The sequence below is a fragment of the Chinchilla lanigera genome, unplaced genomic scaffold, assembly GCF_000276665.1.
Source record: "Chinchilla lanigera isolate Chin_1 unplaced genomic scaffold, ChiLan1.0 scaffold00018, whole genome shotgun sequence".
Lineage (NCBI taxonomy): Eukaryota > Metazoa > Chordata > Mammalia > Rodentia > Chinchillidae > Chinchilla > Chinchilla lanigera.
The window spans coordinates 26,305,518-26,323,120 of record NW_004955419.1 but is presented as its reverse complement, the minus strand read 5'-3'; the positions used below and the strand labels follow the sequence as shown (position 1 = coordinate 26,323,120).

The 17,603-nt window shown below is 44.6% G+C and overlaps 1 long non-coding RNA gene across 1 annotated transcript; it reads left to right on the top strand.

The window, feature by feature from the left end:
* Window positions 1-1,906: 1,906 nt before the first annotated feature.
* On the top strand, window positions 1,907-16,843 carry LOC106148287. The gene is made up of 5 exons (XR_001233572.1): window positions 1,907-2,051; window positions 4,731-4,832; window positions 7,100-7,156; window positions 7,711-7,782; window positions 16,563-16,843. It is a non-coding gene; the product is annotated as an uncharacterized LOC106148287 (long non-coding RNA).
* Window positions 16,844-17,603: the final 760 nt, after the last annotated feature.

Here is a 17,603-nt window from a genome sequence, read left to right as displayed (position 1 = left end):
AGCCTGGTTATAATTTATTAATCCCTTTCATCAAATTTTCAGCATCCCTTTCCCCAGGAGTCTGAGACTGACTCAAATGTATTTATTGTTTCTAGGTGGGGTGTCATTAAATATTTGGCATCTCCTAAAGCTGGTTGAGAAACTGGAGTGTATACCATGTGCAGGCACACGATTTCTAAAGGGAAAAATGTGAACTGATAAAACGTTGGGCAGTTTGAAAGATACAGACAGATACACACACGTTTATTCTTTAAAATATTTACAGCTTATGCTTTTCTCCAACAGTGACAGTCCAGAGCCACCATCTCAGGCTTTCCTGTAATTTTCCCTCACCAGCCCACCTAATGGCTTTCCTTAGAGTAAAGCATCAGCACGGTCAGTAAGTGTGTCGTGCTTTTATTCATTCTGTTCTTATCACACACCATACACCAGAATATGTGACCCAACAATTAGGGCTCTGTTGTCATGGAGCAGGAAAGGACTTTGAGGTCAGAAAAGCAAGAGGTGAAGCAAAGGGTTAAAGTGACACTGAGTCATTTCTTCTTTGTGATGGAGGATGCACCGGCAGATCTATCCTCTTCTGAGACTGTCAGCACTTCTCCAGCATTTCTGCTGGAAGTTGCCCTGCAGAGACAGAGAGCTTGTGGCAGCACTTCAGGTGGAGAGCTCAACCTTCCTTCCTTTAGCTTCCCTCTTGGGGTCTGCAGCTTTCTTTGACGCTTGGCCCCTCAGTAACAAATAGAGAGCCTGATGCTGGGTGCAGCCAGAATGAGAAGAATCCTGAAGGCAGAACCACCAAACTGTACACAGACATCAACAGGCCAGGCACATCTGCCCCAGATGGGGTGGCTCCCTGGGTAGAGGGGAACATTAGCTATTCAGATTGCCGTGGTTTGAATATGGTTTGTCTCCACCAAGTCATGCTGAGACTTAATGCCCAAGGTAAGCATGATAAGAGGTATTGGGGCCATTGCCATGTTCTTAGAACTTCAGAACTGTGAGCCAAATCCCCTTGTTTAATAAAGTGCCTAGCATCATTTTTTTTTTTTTTTTTTTTGGTTTGGTTTTTCTCTGGTACCGGGAACCGAACTCATGACCTTGCACTTGCCAGGCAGGCGCTTTTGCCGCTGAGCTAAATCCCCAGCCCCGCATCATGTATATTTTTATAGCAACAGAAAAATGGACTAAGACTTACGACTTGCTCCGATTAGGAAAAGAAATCCTTCACATGATCTAGACTAGTTTATTAGAATTCTGTAAGAGACTTTAGTACCAAAGTCTCCACTAAAAATGTCTCATTCTAGTACTTTTAGCCATATCCATTTGTTTTGGACTTCTCACGAGGTACAAAGTGGTTGAGACAAGGGAGAACTTACCTGGTATCCCCGGTCAAATGCAATTTTCATGTCGCTTGTCAAGCTCATGGCTTTGGATACAGTGGATGATGAGATTGTATACCCTTCAGCTCATTTAGGTTATCCCTGAAGTAGCACCATGTATGTTGGGGCTTCTTTGTGCATTTGTAGCTTTCTTTATGAACTACCGGGTGCCTCTCTGTCCTCATCTCATGACATCATCCCTATTTTGGGCCTTCTGTTTCTGCGTTCTCATTCTCCTTGTAAAAACAGAGGCCCTTTAAAATCATTGGTCCAACATTTATTTACCCATCATGGCTGGGCCAGCACCTTCATTTTTTTTTAATCTCCCAAAGTTGTGCTTGGAGAACAGGGCCTTCAGCTCTCATTGGTATATTTCCTCACAGGGCCTTTTCTTCTCCCTAATAATAGGCACTAAATCTATTGTAACTTATTAAAATCTACAAGTGCCATCTTTCCAGTTGTCTTTAATGATACAAATGAATTCCTTCCTAAGAGTGGTCCCATTCACTCTGTCCCATTGCAGTGAGAGTGACTATTTTCACGGAAGGAGCCTGCACGCATACACATTGCCCTGCTTCCAGACACCCTAAAGACAATTCTTCAAAAGGCCCCAAGGTTTCCCAAGGGCTGAGCACATCTGGAGTCTGTGTGCGTCTCACACCCCACCCACTGGTGAGTAAGCATTAGCTGAGCAAACCAGGACCTCCAGAATACTTTAAAAGAAAGTCATAAATGAAAAACTCACAAAATAAAAATCTTAGGAAGCAAAGTGGCTGACATCAAACTTTCCATTACGTTCAACACATTCATTTGAACAAATGGGGTATGGGATGGAATCTGTATTGAATTTCTTACTAATGGGTCGTTAGAGGAGATTTGTGCTGCTTGCAGTTGTCCACTATTTCTTTTTTCAAGAGCACTGACTTCCACTCACCACAGTGCATGTTGCCTTGGCCAAAAATAAAATCAGATAAGGCATGATTTGGTTTCTGAGTGACACTGGTCATTATTATAATTGCAGTAGTAATAGTTATCTGCATTACAATGACCTGAGTCATAAGCATTTTATATACATTGTACTTAACTTTACATTTCCAGGAAAATATATTATTGTTGGTAGTGCTAAGAAAGTGAGACAGCTTGCTGAGTTCTCCAATCTATGAGTCCTTGCTCAGCTTCCCACCTTATCTGGCACCACTCTGGCCAGCTCCAAGAGCGAGGTACGGATGGGCAAAGCAAGCCAGAGTGAACATGTTCATGACTGTAGAGGAAGCTTCGGCCTCAACTCTTCCTATTCTGGTCAGATCAACTAAACGACACCCAGACTGGAAGGCCTAGCTCAGTTCTCCCGTGAAGACTAAAAGCCACCCTAGGTCATTGTAAGATTATTCCCATGAGCCAGACTAAAGAAGGGTATTCCCAAGGGAAAGAGCAAAAACAAAAAACAAAAAAGGAAAAACATGTTTTCTCAACGTCTACTACTGTAGGTTTAAATCTCTCATAAAAATTTTGAAGGAGAGAGAGGGAATAAGGTAGATCATCCCAGGTACTTCCTAGCCAATGAAATTAAAGACATAATCAGTAGAAAAAGGAAAATGCATCCAGTAGGGCAGATCATGTGGAAGTAAGATTTTTGAAGCTTTTTGTAAAAAGAAAAAAAAAATAGAGCTTATAAATGCAGCTTTTTATTCCTCCTATTAAAAGCTCTTCTTGCTAGCATAACAACGGTAAATGACTGAGGCATGTGCAGATGCTTTCTGCTCTTGGGCCCTGGCCAACAACCCAAATCAGTGATGGCTCTCAATCTTGCCAAACCTAGAATCTTCCTCAAAATGATGCCATAAGCATCTGTATTAGATGATTGGAATTCGCAAGTGTTTGCAATCCCTTTATCATCATTATTTTAGCGTATCAACAGCGCAGTGCCCATGTCAGAAAAATTTGTGAGTAGAGCGCATAAGGAGGTGTGTTAGTGTTGTGGTTTGGATATGGTTTGTCTCTCAAGGTTCATATTGGGGACATGGTCCCCAGTGCAGCAGTGTTCAGAGGTGGGACTTGGGGAAAGTGATTGGATCATGAGGGCTCTAACTTATCAGTGGATTAACCCATTGATGAGGTCATAGCTCACTAGGCTTATTAGGAGGTGAGCCCTGACTGAAGCAGGTCGCTGGTTCCCTCCACCACATCCTTCTTCCATGATTTTTTTCCCTTGCTATAGGCCTAATACCCAGATGGGCATAGACTGAAGCCTCTGAAATTATAAGCCAACATGCACCATTTCTTCCTTTACGCTATGTATAACTTATTTTTTTATGGTAGTAGAAAGCTGACTAATCCAGTTAGCTACGCTCCCCCCACATTTGATGGTCTCTCTTTAATTTAGCGATATGACTGTTATCCTTGGGCTAGAAAAATAAGAGCATCAGAAGAGCCTTGCCTTATTACACATGAAGACTTTTCTCTTAACCTTGTCTCTTCCCACATGTCTAGACACGGAAACAATGCACGGGCACCTCAGTCCAGTCTCTTCCGGGTTTATGTGCTTATTAGATGACACAGTCTCACTTGTTCTGACTTCCACCTGGAAATATTCTCAGTCACTTTGTATAAGCCAGCTGGCCAGGCAGATTTATACAGTGCAGATGGCAGAATAAAGTAAGCCCCCTAAAATAAAAATAGCATACCTCCTAGATAAATGGTAAACCAGACAGGACGTCGAAACAACATGGTGGAACTTTGCTGAGAAAACCTCTAAGGTCATCTTAGTCAACAGTACTTCTAAGAAAGTGCCTGACATCCATCCTATATCTACAGAATATAAAAATCACAGCATATCTATAAATCAATGTGACTTCCTTCTTCTACTCTGAACTCATATTTAGACTAGAAGCAGACAAAGTAGCTCCCTGGGCCCATTTCCCCATTTCCCAAATAAAAACTATCCTGGGGTCTTTTTCAAAAAATACTTATGTATGACCAAAGGATATGTAAAATGGGACATCCCTAACAGTGGAGATTAAATGAAGCTGATCCCTGTCATTTGGATGCTCTGAATCAGCAAGCTAGACTCTAAGAAGGAGTTTTAATCTCACTTAATCCAAGACCTTTATCAGATGGAAGCTGGAGTGTGCAGTTGGCATTCGATTTTGAGAATTAGCTTGCATTTTCTAGATGCCACAAGTGAGTCCTGGCAGAGTGCTCTGTCTTGTTGATACTTCGGAATCTTGGGAAACAGGACAGAGGAGAGGCCTAGCATTGAATGGGGCCACGTTGGGATGTGTGGCACTGCTGTAGTGGGGGATGCCCCCGTCTTTCTGCAGCTCCTGAACAAGGCAACCAATTTCCCACCAGGTTCCTGCTGCACTCACATCTGAAGTGAAACAGAATAAGAAGAAACAAGAGCAAAAGGAGATTTTGACATAACTCGAGAATTATTTTCCTGTGGCTATGAGGGTAAGGAATATGTGCATTTAATGTTTCTGTGGACCGATTAAAATAGAAGGAGATATACAAGGATAACTTGATAGGGTGGTGGTGAATTTGGGATATTTAGGCTGCAATCATTGTTACTTTGGATGTCCAATACAGCATGTAGTCTTCAGCTTGTTGGTCATATGGTTGATAGGCGAGAACATGATATTTTAGCTAGGTGTAAAGTATGCATGCATGGTGTCATGAAAGACCCATTCATAAAAACCTGGGGTGTATTGACCTCCCATCTCAATGGGTCCATGTGGAACCAATCAGCAATAAAGGAAAGGAACAGAGAAACAGTGCTGTCCAGATGCTACACGATCATTCTGATAATTTGCCATTTTCGCAGGTGGCAGTTATGTCCTTTGAGAGCCTAACCACGAGTCACTGGCAAACTGGAGAGAAACAAAATGTTGGTCTCTAGGAAACACATTAGTTGCCATGTGGTAGAGATCAACTTAAGGGCATGCTTGGACTGTAGAACTCCATGAGGAGGGGCAGGTTAGAAAGTTTTGTGTCTGGGTGGCAGGCTCTGCTGAGATCTTTCCCCCTTTGCATTATCTCTTTTGGGAATTTCACAATGAGTAGGGAAGGGAGCCTCTATCTGCCCTTCAAAGGCCAAAGGGACCAAAAAGTGGCACAGTTGAAGAGAGCATGGGTAAGTGGCTTGGCCAGGCAGCCTAAGCTTCAGGAAGTGGCTTTCTTTCCATGCTCTAGATTGAGGCCTTCCTTTGAGGGACGAGTACCATATGAATTAGTTAGCTCACTCTGGCCAAGAATTCAGATTAGGGGCCAAATGGAATTCCACGTTCAAACATGAGCCGGCCCAACAAACAGGTCACTCTCTTAGGGGTTGGGACCAGGACTGATAATGGAGAGGGTAGGCAATTACCTGCTTTCAAGGATCTTGTAGGTCACAACAAACAGCTGTGGTCCTGAAGCTGGCTTTCTATACACAAAACTAGCCATTATCGTCTTCAGAGCAGAGATGAAGCCATATGAATTAGAAGCAGCAGAACCAGGATAGAAATTTTGCTCCAACTCGTCTTCCCAATGCATCTGTGGGTTGGGGCACACATGTCTGACCCTCCTGTTCCACCGGCCCTGTGACGTCAGGCAAGCTCTCTGTTTCCCCATCTCACAGATGCCTGCCTTACACCAGCCCCTCAAGTCTTACATTTACGGATTTGTTACACTGTCCTTACTCCTAATGTTCTGATTGAAGAACTTGGCATTTTAATCTTCCTTTTATTATTATTTTTTAACCAAAGGCATCAAATCAGGAATTCAAGCCTGTAGCCAATGAACTTTCCGCCCGCATTATGAGAAACAATCCCAGAATCCCAAGGAGATGGAGGTCCAGGACTCACTCCACGGGAGGGTTCTGCATACGCATAACTTATTTTGTCTTAAAAAACCCAAAACTTCGTGACGTTCTTCCCTCAGTAAAGTCAGTGACTTCCAACTTCCTTTCCCTTCCAAAGTCCTAGCAGAATTTTAGGCAAATTAAAGCAGGAGCATTTGATCTCCTCCCCAGATGTTTTGATCACAGAAGGGCCACATATGTGCACACATTCCTGGATATTTTTAGATTTTTTACAGGATCCAAAGCTCTAACTGCCTTTTCACTTTGCGCGGGGTGGCTGCTGCTGGAAGATGCTCTGCCGAGCAGAGGCTGATGAAAGAAGGCCTAGTTCCAGGGTGGGGGAGGGGAGGAGCTTCCAGAGCAGCTGTACTCAGTGACTTCGGAGAGGAAGCTGCTCAGAGTCATTCTTGGATATTGCAAGACTTCAGTCCCTGGAGGCTCTCTAATGACCAAGAGGAAACAAACCACTGTCATTAAAAAATTTTGGTTACACAAATACTTCTTGATGGGGTTCTGGCTGCCAGTTCCCTCAGAAACATATAAAGCCCTTATAAAAAGACAAGTACAATGGAAAAAAAGATAATGGTCAGAAAGTCAGGTGAAGATCCTCTAGCTGGTGTTAAATCCAACTTCTTTTCTCTGCTGGTCCCTTTAGTTTCTCCATGGGCAAATTGAGATGCAGCATATCTGTAACACAGAGGTCTGAAAACTATGGCCTACGTGTTGATTGCCTATTTTGTGGGAGCACAAAAATATGGGGCACGGCCATAGCTGTTTGGGTAAGTATTGCCTGTGACTGAGCTAGAATCGTAGAGTTGAGAAGTGCACCAGGAACCACACAGGCCACTAATCTAAAATATTTGCTCTCTGAATCTTTAAGGAAAAATGTGCTGTTCCCTGACAGATGTGGCACTCATCACTCGAGGATATGTCAAAGGTACCCTATTGGCCCCAAGTGGGACACTCCTTTCTTTGGAGGAGGGGCGTTGGAAGTTAATGTGAGAAAATCGGGAAACATTTTTCTTATTGTCTCCCAGAGGTCCCCAGGAGAATGGAGCTCCAGATGTCCACAGTAGTAACCTCATCATCAAACGCTGGGGGAGCTTCCTTCTCTTCTCCCTTCTGACTCCCCTTCTGGTGCTTTGTGGAATCTCTTCCCTTCAAGCCCTCTTGCACTCAAATCTGTGACTCTGGATCCGCTTCTCGGGTACCCTGCCTAAGGCAGGACACCACTCTCATGGACCTCCTTTCTCTCCCTTGCGTGCTGCCCCACCTGCACTAAGCTGCCGATTGGTTTCTAGGCTTAGACATAATTCAACAATGGCAGGGTACGGGATGTGCTTTCCTTAATAGCCGCCGCGGTGCTGAATAACATACTAGGAAGTGAGGGAAGACTGCTCTCCATGAAGTCAATTTTGACCATAAACATGTCTTCTGATTTTCTCCCTACGGCCGTCTATGAAATGTGTTTTCTCTTTGCAAACCTTCCAGGGACTGTCTAGGTGCTGAGCAAGCACTGCTGTATGAGACATTTGGGCTTCTTTGGCACCTTTCTTTGTCGTGGTAAGTTGCACAATAACCAGTGAAGCTTCCCTTTCTTTTTTTTTTTCTTTTATTTTAAAGAGAAAAAATAACAAAATAACAACAAAGACAAAACCAAAACAACACAAAATCAATAAAAATGATACAGGATTTCAAAACAAGATGATAGGAATTAACAATGATTGTTATATTACATATTTTTATCTTCAATAAAGTTACTCAGATTACCAGATGTAAGAATGCAAGATTGATCAAACAATTAAAGAGAATAAAAAGTCATAAAAAAATCATTGGAAACAAAGGAGACCCACATGTGTAAACATCGTATTTTCTCCCTAGTGTAAGAACCTGAAAGAGTGAATAAAACCCAAAAGGTACAATAGACATTGTGAAAAGGAAAGAAACTGCTCAAAGAGAAGGAACAAGTCAGATGAGGGAAAGGAGGAAAGAAAGAAGGAAGGGAAATTATAAATATTATACACACACACACACACACACACACACACACACACACACACCAATAACTGGGATAATTGTGCTGCTGATGTGTATTGGTTTATCGAAAGGAACAATCAATACTTAAATTTTTTTTCTTGACCAATTTTGCATGCTTATATCTGGTAATATGAATAACTAGTCTGAAGACAACAATATGCAATATAACAACCACTGGTGCATTCCTACCATTCCTGTTAGTGATGCTTCCCTTTGTTGTTTCCCAAGATTTTCCTTACCCTGCCCAATTTTTTCATTACCTCGGTAAAGTCTCATTGTAATTTTAGCCTCAGGCTCTGCTCTTTTGAGAACCTGAGCTAAAGCATGGGGCTGTTTTAAACATCTCTAAAGATACTTTCAGCTCTGACATAACAGGCTTTTATAAATTTCATTCCTTATATTCCTAAATATAAAAAATAATGTGTATGCATTCAACTATATTGGACATGAAGCACCATTTAATTCCCATAATTTCTGAGGCATGCCAGTGGTCTTGATTGTTACAATTCAAATTAGACCAGTAGAGGATGTTATAATAATTATTAATAATGCTTATTAAGCTCTATATGCTAGGCTTGAGTCAAGTAATTTAAAAGCATGAAGTATTTGATCCTCACTAATTTTACCAGGTTCTATTATCCTCATTTTACACAAGAAGAAAATGAAGTTCAGAGAGGGCAAGCCATTTACCCTAAGTTTTATAATAAACAACCAAGTCAGGAAATAAAGTCAGATTCCAAGATTATGTTCTTAATTTTAGGCTCTATTACATCTGGTATACAAAAAGTACTCTCTGGGTGTGGTGGTACATACCTGTAATCACAGCACTCAGAAAGCTGAGGCAGGAAGATCACTTCAAGTTTGAGTTCATCCTGGGCTACATGATGAGTTCAAGGCCAGGGTGAGCTACACAGCAAGACCCTGTCTAAAAAAAGGACCAAATAAAAAGGCATTCCTCCAAAATTCTGTTTTGAATAGATATTTCGCCAATAAAGATATACAGATAACAAACAAGCACATGAAAACATGCTCAACATCATTAGTCATTAGAGATATGCAAATTAAAACTGTGGTTTGATACTACCACACACCTAATAAAAAGACTAAAATTAAAGAATGGTCATATTTAGTGATGGCAAAGATGTAGGAGAGCTAGAACTCTCACATACTGCTGATGTGAATGTAAAATGGACAGTTGCTTTGCATAAAAGTGTGATAGTTTCTTAAAAATTTCAATACAAACTGATCAGATAACCCAACCATTCTTCTTAGGGATTTACCCAAGAAAAATAAAAAGGTATGTACACAAAATATTTTTATTTGAGTGGCCCCAAACTGGAAAGAGGACAAATGTCAATCAGCAGGTGAGTGGATAAACAAATTGTCACATTGCCACCCTCTGGGATGTTACTCAGTAATAATAAGGAATGAATTTTTGATATATGCAACAACATACGTGAGCCTCAAAATAATTACTCTGTGTGAAAGAAGCCAGATGAAAGTGAGTACATCTGGAATGGCTGCATGAGAAAATTCAAATGAATCCACAGCGCTGGGAAGCAGGTCAGGATGTCCTATGGAGGTCACGAAGAGGGGTGAGTGATAGGTTTTTGGCACAGATAAAAATGAAACAAAAGTAAAAAAATGCCTTTATTGTGAGCACAGAGAAGACCACAGCAGAAAGGAGGGACGTGGAGCTTCTGAGGGTTTGGCTAGGGTAGTAATGGCTATATAGGGTTACACTGGGGGTGGGGTTTAGGGAATGGTCTGTGTGATGTGCCTGGTAGCAACTGGAGCAATATAACAGCTAGTGATTTAGTAGCTTGGAGTGATATTGCGGTTAGTCATTGGGCTGTTTGGAGTGATGGGGTGATTAGTGATTGGGCCATTTGTGCTGGAAGGCAGGAAGCAGGATGTTGTCAAAGTGAGGAAGTAGCTTGACCAGGAAGGCGGGGCCTGCCACATGGTCTCCAGTGGAGAACGCCATATTGGTCTGCTGCCATGATGACTAAGCATATTTTTATAAAGGCACAGAACCCATCAGTGAGAAAGATGACTGACTCTAAATGGTATGGCTCAAAGAGGGAAGGAGCTGAATGCAGGACTTGGCAATTTGGGGATAATCCCTTTATCTCCTTGAGCCTCAGCTCACTCATGTATAAAATGGGAATTTAAGTGATTTTGCTTGTGAATGTAAATGATTAGATGCCCCATCTGCATAAGAAGCACAGCAAACACTTGGTGGCAATCCCAATTTTGGACGCCACTTGCCCTCCTGGGATGTGCTGGGAGCCTACAGGGCCTTATCCAGACTGGCAGGCCATCTCCCTTTTGATCTCTTCTCAGATCTCTTACTTGCCTGGCCTCTGGATACTCTTTCTTGTCACTGACCCCACCTTATTTTGATGACCCAGTTGACTTTTTCACATTTCCTCTTTGCTTTCCTCCAGCTCCCCAAATATTTTCTGCTATTGATTGAGAGCTGGGTCTGCCTATTCCTTCCACAATCAGGGAGAGATCAGGGGTGACTCCTATTGTTCAAGGTCACCTTAAGCAGTGGGGAGACAGACCCAGATATTAAGAGAACCTACCGTCTAGTGGTCTAGTGGTAGAGACAAACACACAAGCCAACCATTCCTGTACCCATACTGTGCCCTGTTCTATGGCAGAGGATGAGGCTGTGCCCTGGATGAGGGATGCAAAGCAGCATGGAGAGAAAGCTTGTTGGAAGAGGAAATGTCACAGCTAGACCCAGAAAAGATGGGTGAACGCCAAATAGAAGTGGGAGGAGAACATTCCAGATGGGGCATGAAGTCCTTTTGTTATAGGGCTGTCCTGTGCATTTCAGGATGCTCAGCCACAGCAGCCACGGCCTCTACCCTCTAGATGACTGTGGCACTTCCCCAGTTCTGACAACTAAAATTGTCTCCAAACATTGACAAATGCCCCCTGCAGAGCAAAACAAGTAAAAGAGTTCCTAATTGAGAACCCTGGTGCCAGTGTTGTGTTTTCATGGTACTTTTTTGGTTTTGATTTTGGGTACCCAGATGGATGGGCCTGCCTGTGTTTGCCTTTTCTCCTCTTTTCCTGGTCTGGCAACACCTGGCTTCTAGCCTTTCCATGAAACACTGGCTAATGCCCTTGGCTCCTTGCGTAGCCTCATTCAGCACCTGGGGCTCAAGCTTCCTGCTCATGGGGGCACTGGCTGGGGCTGGCTGTGGGGAATCGGTTGCCAATAACTTCATCCCACTTTGCATCAGGCCAGCAAGATACCTAATACCCCTTGGGGCACACCACATACTGCCTAGTAGACTCCTGGAAGGGTTCCCACCTGGAGGTCAGCTGGTACTAGAGCCGTCCAAGCCTTTTGGCCCTGGATCTGCTGTCCTTCAGTCTCATTGTCTGCCAGGCTGCAGCCTAGAGGGACAGATCAGCTAAGAAGCCTGCCAGGGAGAGGGTACAAGGCTGAGAACAGAGGGCAGGTGGTGGCAGCTGCAGATCATGTGACCGCTGGAGGCCGTGTGTGTCACAGGGCAGAGCTGGCCACTGGCTCACTCTTTGGCTCAGTCTGAGAAGCCATCACATGACTTCTCTGTGGGAGCCTTTGTGTTGGGGGCTGGAGTGGGAGGGAGGAATGAGGGGAGAAGGAGATAGGAGGGAAGGAGGGAGTGTTTTTAGGATCTAGGCTGGACGTATAAAATACGCTTGTGAATCACAAGCTGAAGTCCGTCACATGACCATATTGGCTTTGCCAATGCAGAAATAAGGCTTTGGGAACATACACAAAAATCTATCCCAAGCTGTGGTAGCTGAGAGAGGAGTGGGGGTGGGGGAGAAAGGGAGGAAGAGAAAGGACATTAGGACTGGAGTAGGGGTCTGACAAGTTTCTGTGGGAGTGGCAGAAACCAGACACAGGGCCAGTCTCCATGTCCCCAAATGTCATCAGAACAGAATCCCAAACCTACCCCTTTCCATGGACTAATTCTTATGTCAGTTTCAAAGAGCTCTATTTCCCAGTGGGAAAACCAAGGCCCAGAGGGATTCCTTGCTTCCTTAGTCTTCTAAAGTTCAATTTTCTTTTTTTTTTTTCATATTCCCACCATGAGTTTACTGCCCCTCAGTGTGACCCCAAACTATACACAGTGACTTGTGCTTCTTGTTGAAAGAATGTGGTAGAAGATCCTAAGATGATCTTGCCTCCAGGTAAGAGGCCTCCAGGCAGGCTGGGGCTCAGGGTCACAGGCCTACAGGCCTAGCCTTGCAGGAGACTCTGAGTCAGGCAGGTTCCAGTGGCTGGGAGGAAGGGCTTGGCAGGCCCAAGAGCAACTGTCCCTCAGGAATGAGAGGAAAGCCCGAGGGTTCCTCCAGCAGCCCCACCTCTCGGCTCTCAGTGGGCCAGGAGCTTTATTTAGCTGTCCTGAAATCCCGCAGACCTGGAGGGGACTCCTGGGCTAGTGTCCTTGCTGCATAAGAGGACAAAATCTCGTGAGCAAGATCTGTCCCTCCGGGCAGACAGCCACCAGCCTCGTGCTTGCCCAATATTTCATCGCAAGGGCTCTCACTTTTAAAATGTTTAAAAATAACATTTAGCATATTTAATCTCATTATATAAGCGAGATATATTCAGTGCAGAATAATTGGGAAACCCAGAAAAGTATAAAGAAGAAAATTAAGAATTCACCATAATCTCACCAACAAAGACATGTTAAAATGTTGATATATAGTTTTCTCACCCATTCTTGAGTCATGGGTATGTATATAGTGTAAAAAGTAAAACCAGAATCATACTTATATAAATTTTTAAAAAATGATTGCAGTATAAAAGATCTATCTATATAGTAAATGGCACAACTTTTAATATTGTACAGCTCAGTACATTTTTACATATTATTACAGCCTTGAGGGCATCTCTAAGAGCAAGATATAGAGCATTTCCAGACCCTAAAACTTATCATATCCTCTCTCACTCAGCAGCTACGCTTCATATCCAAGAAGTAATCAGTATTCTGACTTCCATCATTGTGTGTTAGATTTTCTTATTCTTGAGCATTATGTAAATGTATTTATACATTCAAAAGTATGTACTTTCACTCATTCCACAGCATCTACTGCAGCCCTGGCCTAACCAAGGCCCTGAACATTGACATGTAGCTACACATGGGTCGTATGTTGAGTAACTGAATGAGGAGTGAGTACCTGAGCAGGAGAACAGGCTTTGGGGTGGTGTGGCTTCTAATAGGCCCCGGTGTTTTCCAGCAAACACTTGATGGCCCATCACTATGGAGGAGAAAGAGCAGGCAGGTGGCTGGTGGGACAGTCGGGATGAGAATAGATGCTGACCTGAGCTGTGGGGGGCTGAGTGCAGACAGAGAAAGCAGGTTGTGCTTGCCTAGCACTCACGAGGGCTGGGCCGGTGCCCTGGGAGCAGCAGGCCTGCGGGTAATTTTAGAAATCCCCTCACACAGACAGGCACTTGACAGTGCTGTTACTTCGCTGTCGCCATGTCCCATAGCTTGATGCAGAGCCTCCACCCTGGGTCAAACAACTGTGCTATGAGCCCATGACCCCCTGTGCAGAGGAGAATCAGGATGCCAGCAGCACAAGGCAAGAGGATGCTGGTGTCCCTGAGAGTTCTCCACTGAGAGATGCACACACTTGGTTTGTGGAGAAATGGGTGCTGTCGTCCTGCACTCTCCAGGACCAGAGTCACGGACAGAGCCAATCCCATGTAGCCCCTTTTACTGTTTAAAGGTCCTGAGTTGGGAAGGACCCCTTTCCACCTCTCCCGTCTCCTGAGACTTGAGCCCTCTCTGACCACTTTTCCCACGTGCTCCGTTTTCTCTTTTCCTTTGCCTCATATTCTCATCAACACCCCGCATCCAGCCACCATCACCTCTCGCCTGCATGTGGAGCCACCTCCTTTCTCCAATTTCCCTTCTTCTCTCCTTTTCTCCCCTCTTCAGCCAAGGGTCAGGTGCTCGCCACAGCTGTAACCTTAGTGACGTGACTGGACCTGCCGATTTCCAGAGGAATCTGTACTGTGGGGTTGGAGTGGAACTGTGATGGCGGCAGAGAGCTGCTGGGCCTCGCTGGTGGGAGGAGGCACCACAGAGAGGTGGTGCTCTGGGAACTACTCCAGGGCCAGGAAGAGGTTTGATGGGGAGAGGGGCAAATCTCTGGGATCTGCCAGAGCAGCACAGGTAGACCTGATACCAGGTGGGGTTTTATTATTTGATGAAGATGCATTGCTCTTTATTTTTTCCCTGAGCTCACAATTAATGGGCTGTTAGAGGTGAAGAAGAGAGCAGGGGCTCCGTCTTTTCCCCGAATGACTGAGGAGTTAGCGATACCTTGGGGAATATAGGAAATCAGTTCCCAATGAGTTACTGAGGTAGAAGACTGCCACGTTGTAAACTTCTCAGCCACAGATGAACAATCCTTAGACAAGCTGTTAGAACAACCAGTGTGGATTATGAGACTGTTTCTGCACTGTGTGACCTGGCGTGGTTTGTCCACGCTGTCCCCGAGGACAGTGACATCATAGATCAGCAGGTTTGGGGGTTCTGCTTGGAAGGAGTGCACCCCTCAGCTGACTGGTGCTGTCCTCCATTGGGTGATTAATGGTCAGACATAAGGGGGAGCACCTTCACAGCAGGCACTTGTGCCCATCTGCCGCTTTGGAAGGAAGGCTAGATCACAGGGTCAGGAACACCTCCTGGCCAGAGAACATGAGCTGAGCAGCTGTCCTCTGACCAGTTCAGCCTCTGAGAGCAAGAGGTCCCCTGTGGTCAGCAGGGTATGGAAGTGTCACAACTCAGGTCAGTGGGAGGCCAAGGAAAAGTTCTTACTCCCCAGTCCCCACAGATCTGAATCCAGAAAGCCAGAAATGAGTCCTTCTTGTTAGGGCTACAGAATGGGGATACTCCTAGCAACCCCTGTAGCCAAATGAATGGGTGCTTGGAGCACTTGAGGTCCAGTTCAGGTTACAAATAAATAATTCCTAGATTGCAGGACATCTCTGAGCTTCATTTTCCTCTTTTTACAATGAAGGGTGAAAATGGCCTATACATGGATGATGTTAGATGCTTCTAAGGCGTTATTTTCCCCTCAAAGTTTTGTGTTCAGTATTTTTACTGACAATTTGGAGGAAGATACTGGCTATAAGTGTGTCAAATGTGTACAGGAAGTAAAGCTGGGAGGGTTGACTGAGTATAGGGAAGGGGAGCACTAGGCAGGACCTGAAAACTCTGCATTACCCTGGCTTCCCTACCAGATGCCCTTTCTGTGTGGACCTCAGGCAGCAGAGCTCCATTCTTCCATCTTCCCTAATGAGCAGAGGCCAGGGATACTGCTAAACATTCCACAATGCTCAAGGTTGCTCTACTTGCCTCTGTTGACACTGCAGACTAGAGCACCCTTTTTTGTGAAGGCCGCCCTGAGCAGTGTAGATGGTTAACAGCATCCTCACCTTCTTCCCATTTGCTAGATGCCAGTAGCTGTGCCATGCCTCCTGTTGTGACAACAAAGTAGCCCCAGGAAACAAAATAGCTCCAGGTTAAAGCCATTCCTTCAGATGCATCCTGAGCATTTCGCTGTCTGCTGGCTAGCTGTGGTCAACAGAGTACTCAGGGTTTCTTAAGCAGCCCAGCTTTCCCACATTTTCCCCTGGTCTTTGCCTATACAGAATATCACCACCCCTGACTTCTGATATTCGCTGCTTCATAAAATCCTTAAAAATTTATCCCGAGCATCCCTCCCTGGAAAACGCTACCACTGATGCTCCCAGATAGCTATGGTGCTCGTAGCATTCTGCTGGAGCCCTGCGTTTTAATTTGTTGTTTCTGGTGGTCTCCCACCGGATTACAAGCTTCTTGAAAGCATGTTCTAGATCTCTCTCACCTTTGTGACTAGAGTCCGGTTACATGGCCCCACACAAAGTGGATGATCAGTAAGTCCCTGCTGAATGGTATCCTTCTACTTGCTACCGGCTTGTCACATGGTGTATAATGCACTACTCAAAAATCCCACGCATGATGCTGTAGTCAGAAACATTTTCTGGATTTTAAGAAAGCAAAAGGCCTAGTATATCCTCAAACATCAGAGCACAATCTCATTTCTCAGGCAGAAAAAAACTAACTTATGATTTTAATCTCCAGCATGCTGGGCTAAGAGTTCCTCGGTGAAACCTCTTTCAGACTCTGTTCTTGTGAAAATGCTGAGTGACTGCTGTCAGTAGCAGTTCCTCCTTGAAAATGCTTGACTGTGACAGGCACTGACCCAGCCAAACTTTCTGCTTTCCGGAGCAGGGCGCAGGATCCTCTTGAATGCAAATGTGAGCCATCCTGTCCAAGGCGAGGCCCCACCAAGCCGGCCGCTCCCAGTACTTTTGGCTGTGGCATTTTCTCCGGTTCTTCCCCTGCATTGTCAAAACGGGAACAGACTGCGCAGAAGGAACGCGTTTGGTGCGGAGACCAGAGCCAGGGCAGTATGAGGCAGATCCAGGCAATCTGCTCTGCTCCTCCCAAGGAGAGAGGAAAGGCTTTTCTTTCTTGCTGACAACCAAGTCAGTGATGAGAAAATTGCTGGGCAACCAAAGCTAAGCCAAGCAAGAGATGCAAATCTTACACTGGTGAACTGCACTTGGCTTTATATGGCCTTGCGTGTGTGTGTGTGTGTGTGTGTGTGTGTGTGTGTGTGTGAGAGAGAGAGAGAGAGAGAGAGAGAGAGAGAGAGAGCTTGGAGATAATGGTAATGAAGGAAAATTCATGAACTCTCAGCAATAAAAAGCCATTAAGTCCAACTTCCAGCTGGTGTTTGAATTGAATCTCTTCCCCCTCTGCTTGGACATGTTCAGTGACAGGGACCGCTCACGGTCTTACCAAAGCTAGATAGCTGTGCTGAACAGGAAGCCTTTTCGAACTCATGTTCTGATGGTACCCTTTATCCGAAGTCTAATTCCCGATTAGCCTTTTCGAACTCATGTTCTGATGGTACCCTTTATCCGAAGTCTAATTCCCGATTCTAATTGAATGGGTTCAATTCTCCTTCCTGAGGAAAGATTTTCAGAGACACCTACTTTCCCACCCAAACCCATTCTTCTGGTGAAAAACACTCAGTTCTTTCCATTGCTCCTGTGCCTCTCTCCCTGATCAACTCCTTCCGGTCAACACAATGGGTAACACAGTGCCCTGGTACTCTGCAGTTCTCAGAGAATACTTTGTTTGGGATGGATGTACTTTCCAGAGAGCTGAAGAGAAACCTGTACAAGAAATTTTAAAAGCATGATGGAAAATCTAAGCATTCAGGCTTTGGGTCCCTTTTAAATTGTGCACCCTCTTGACAGCTTT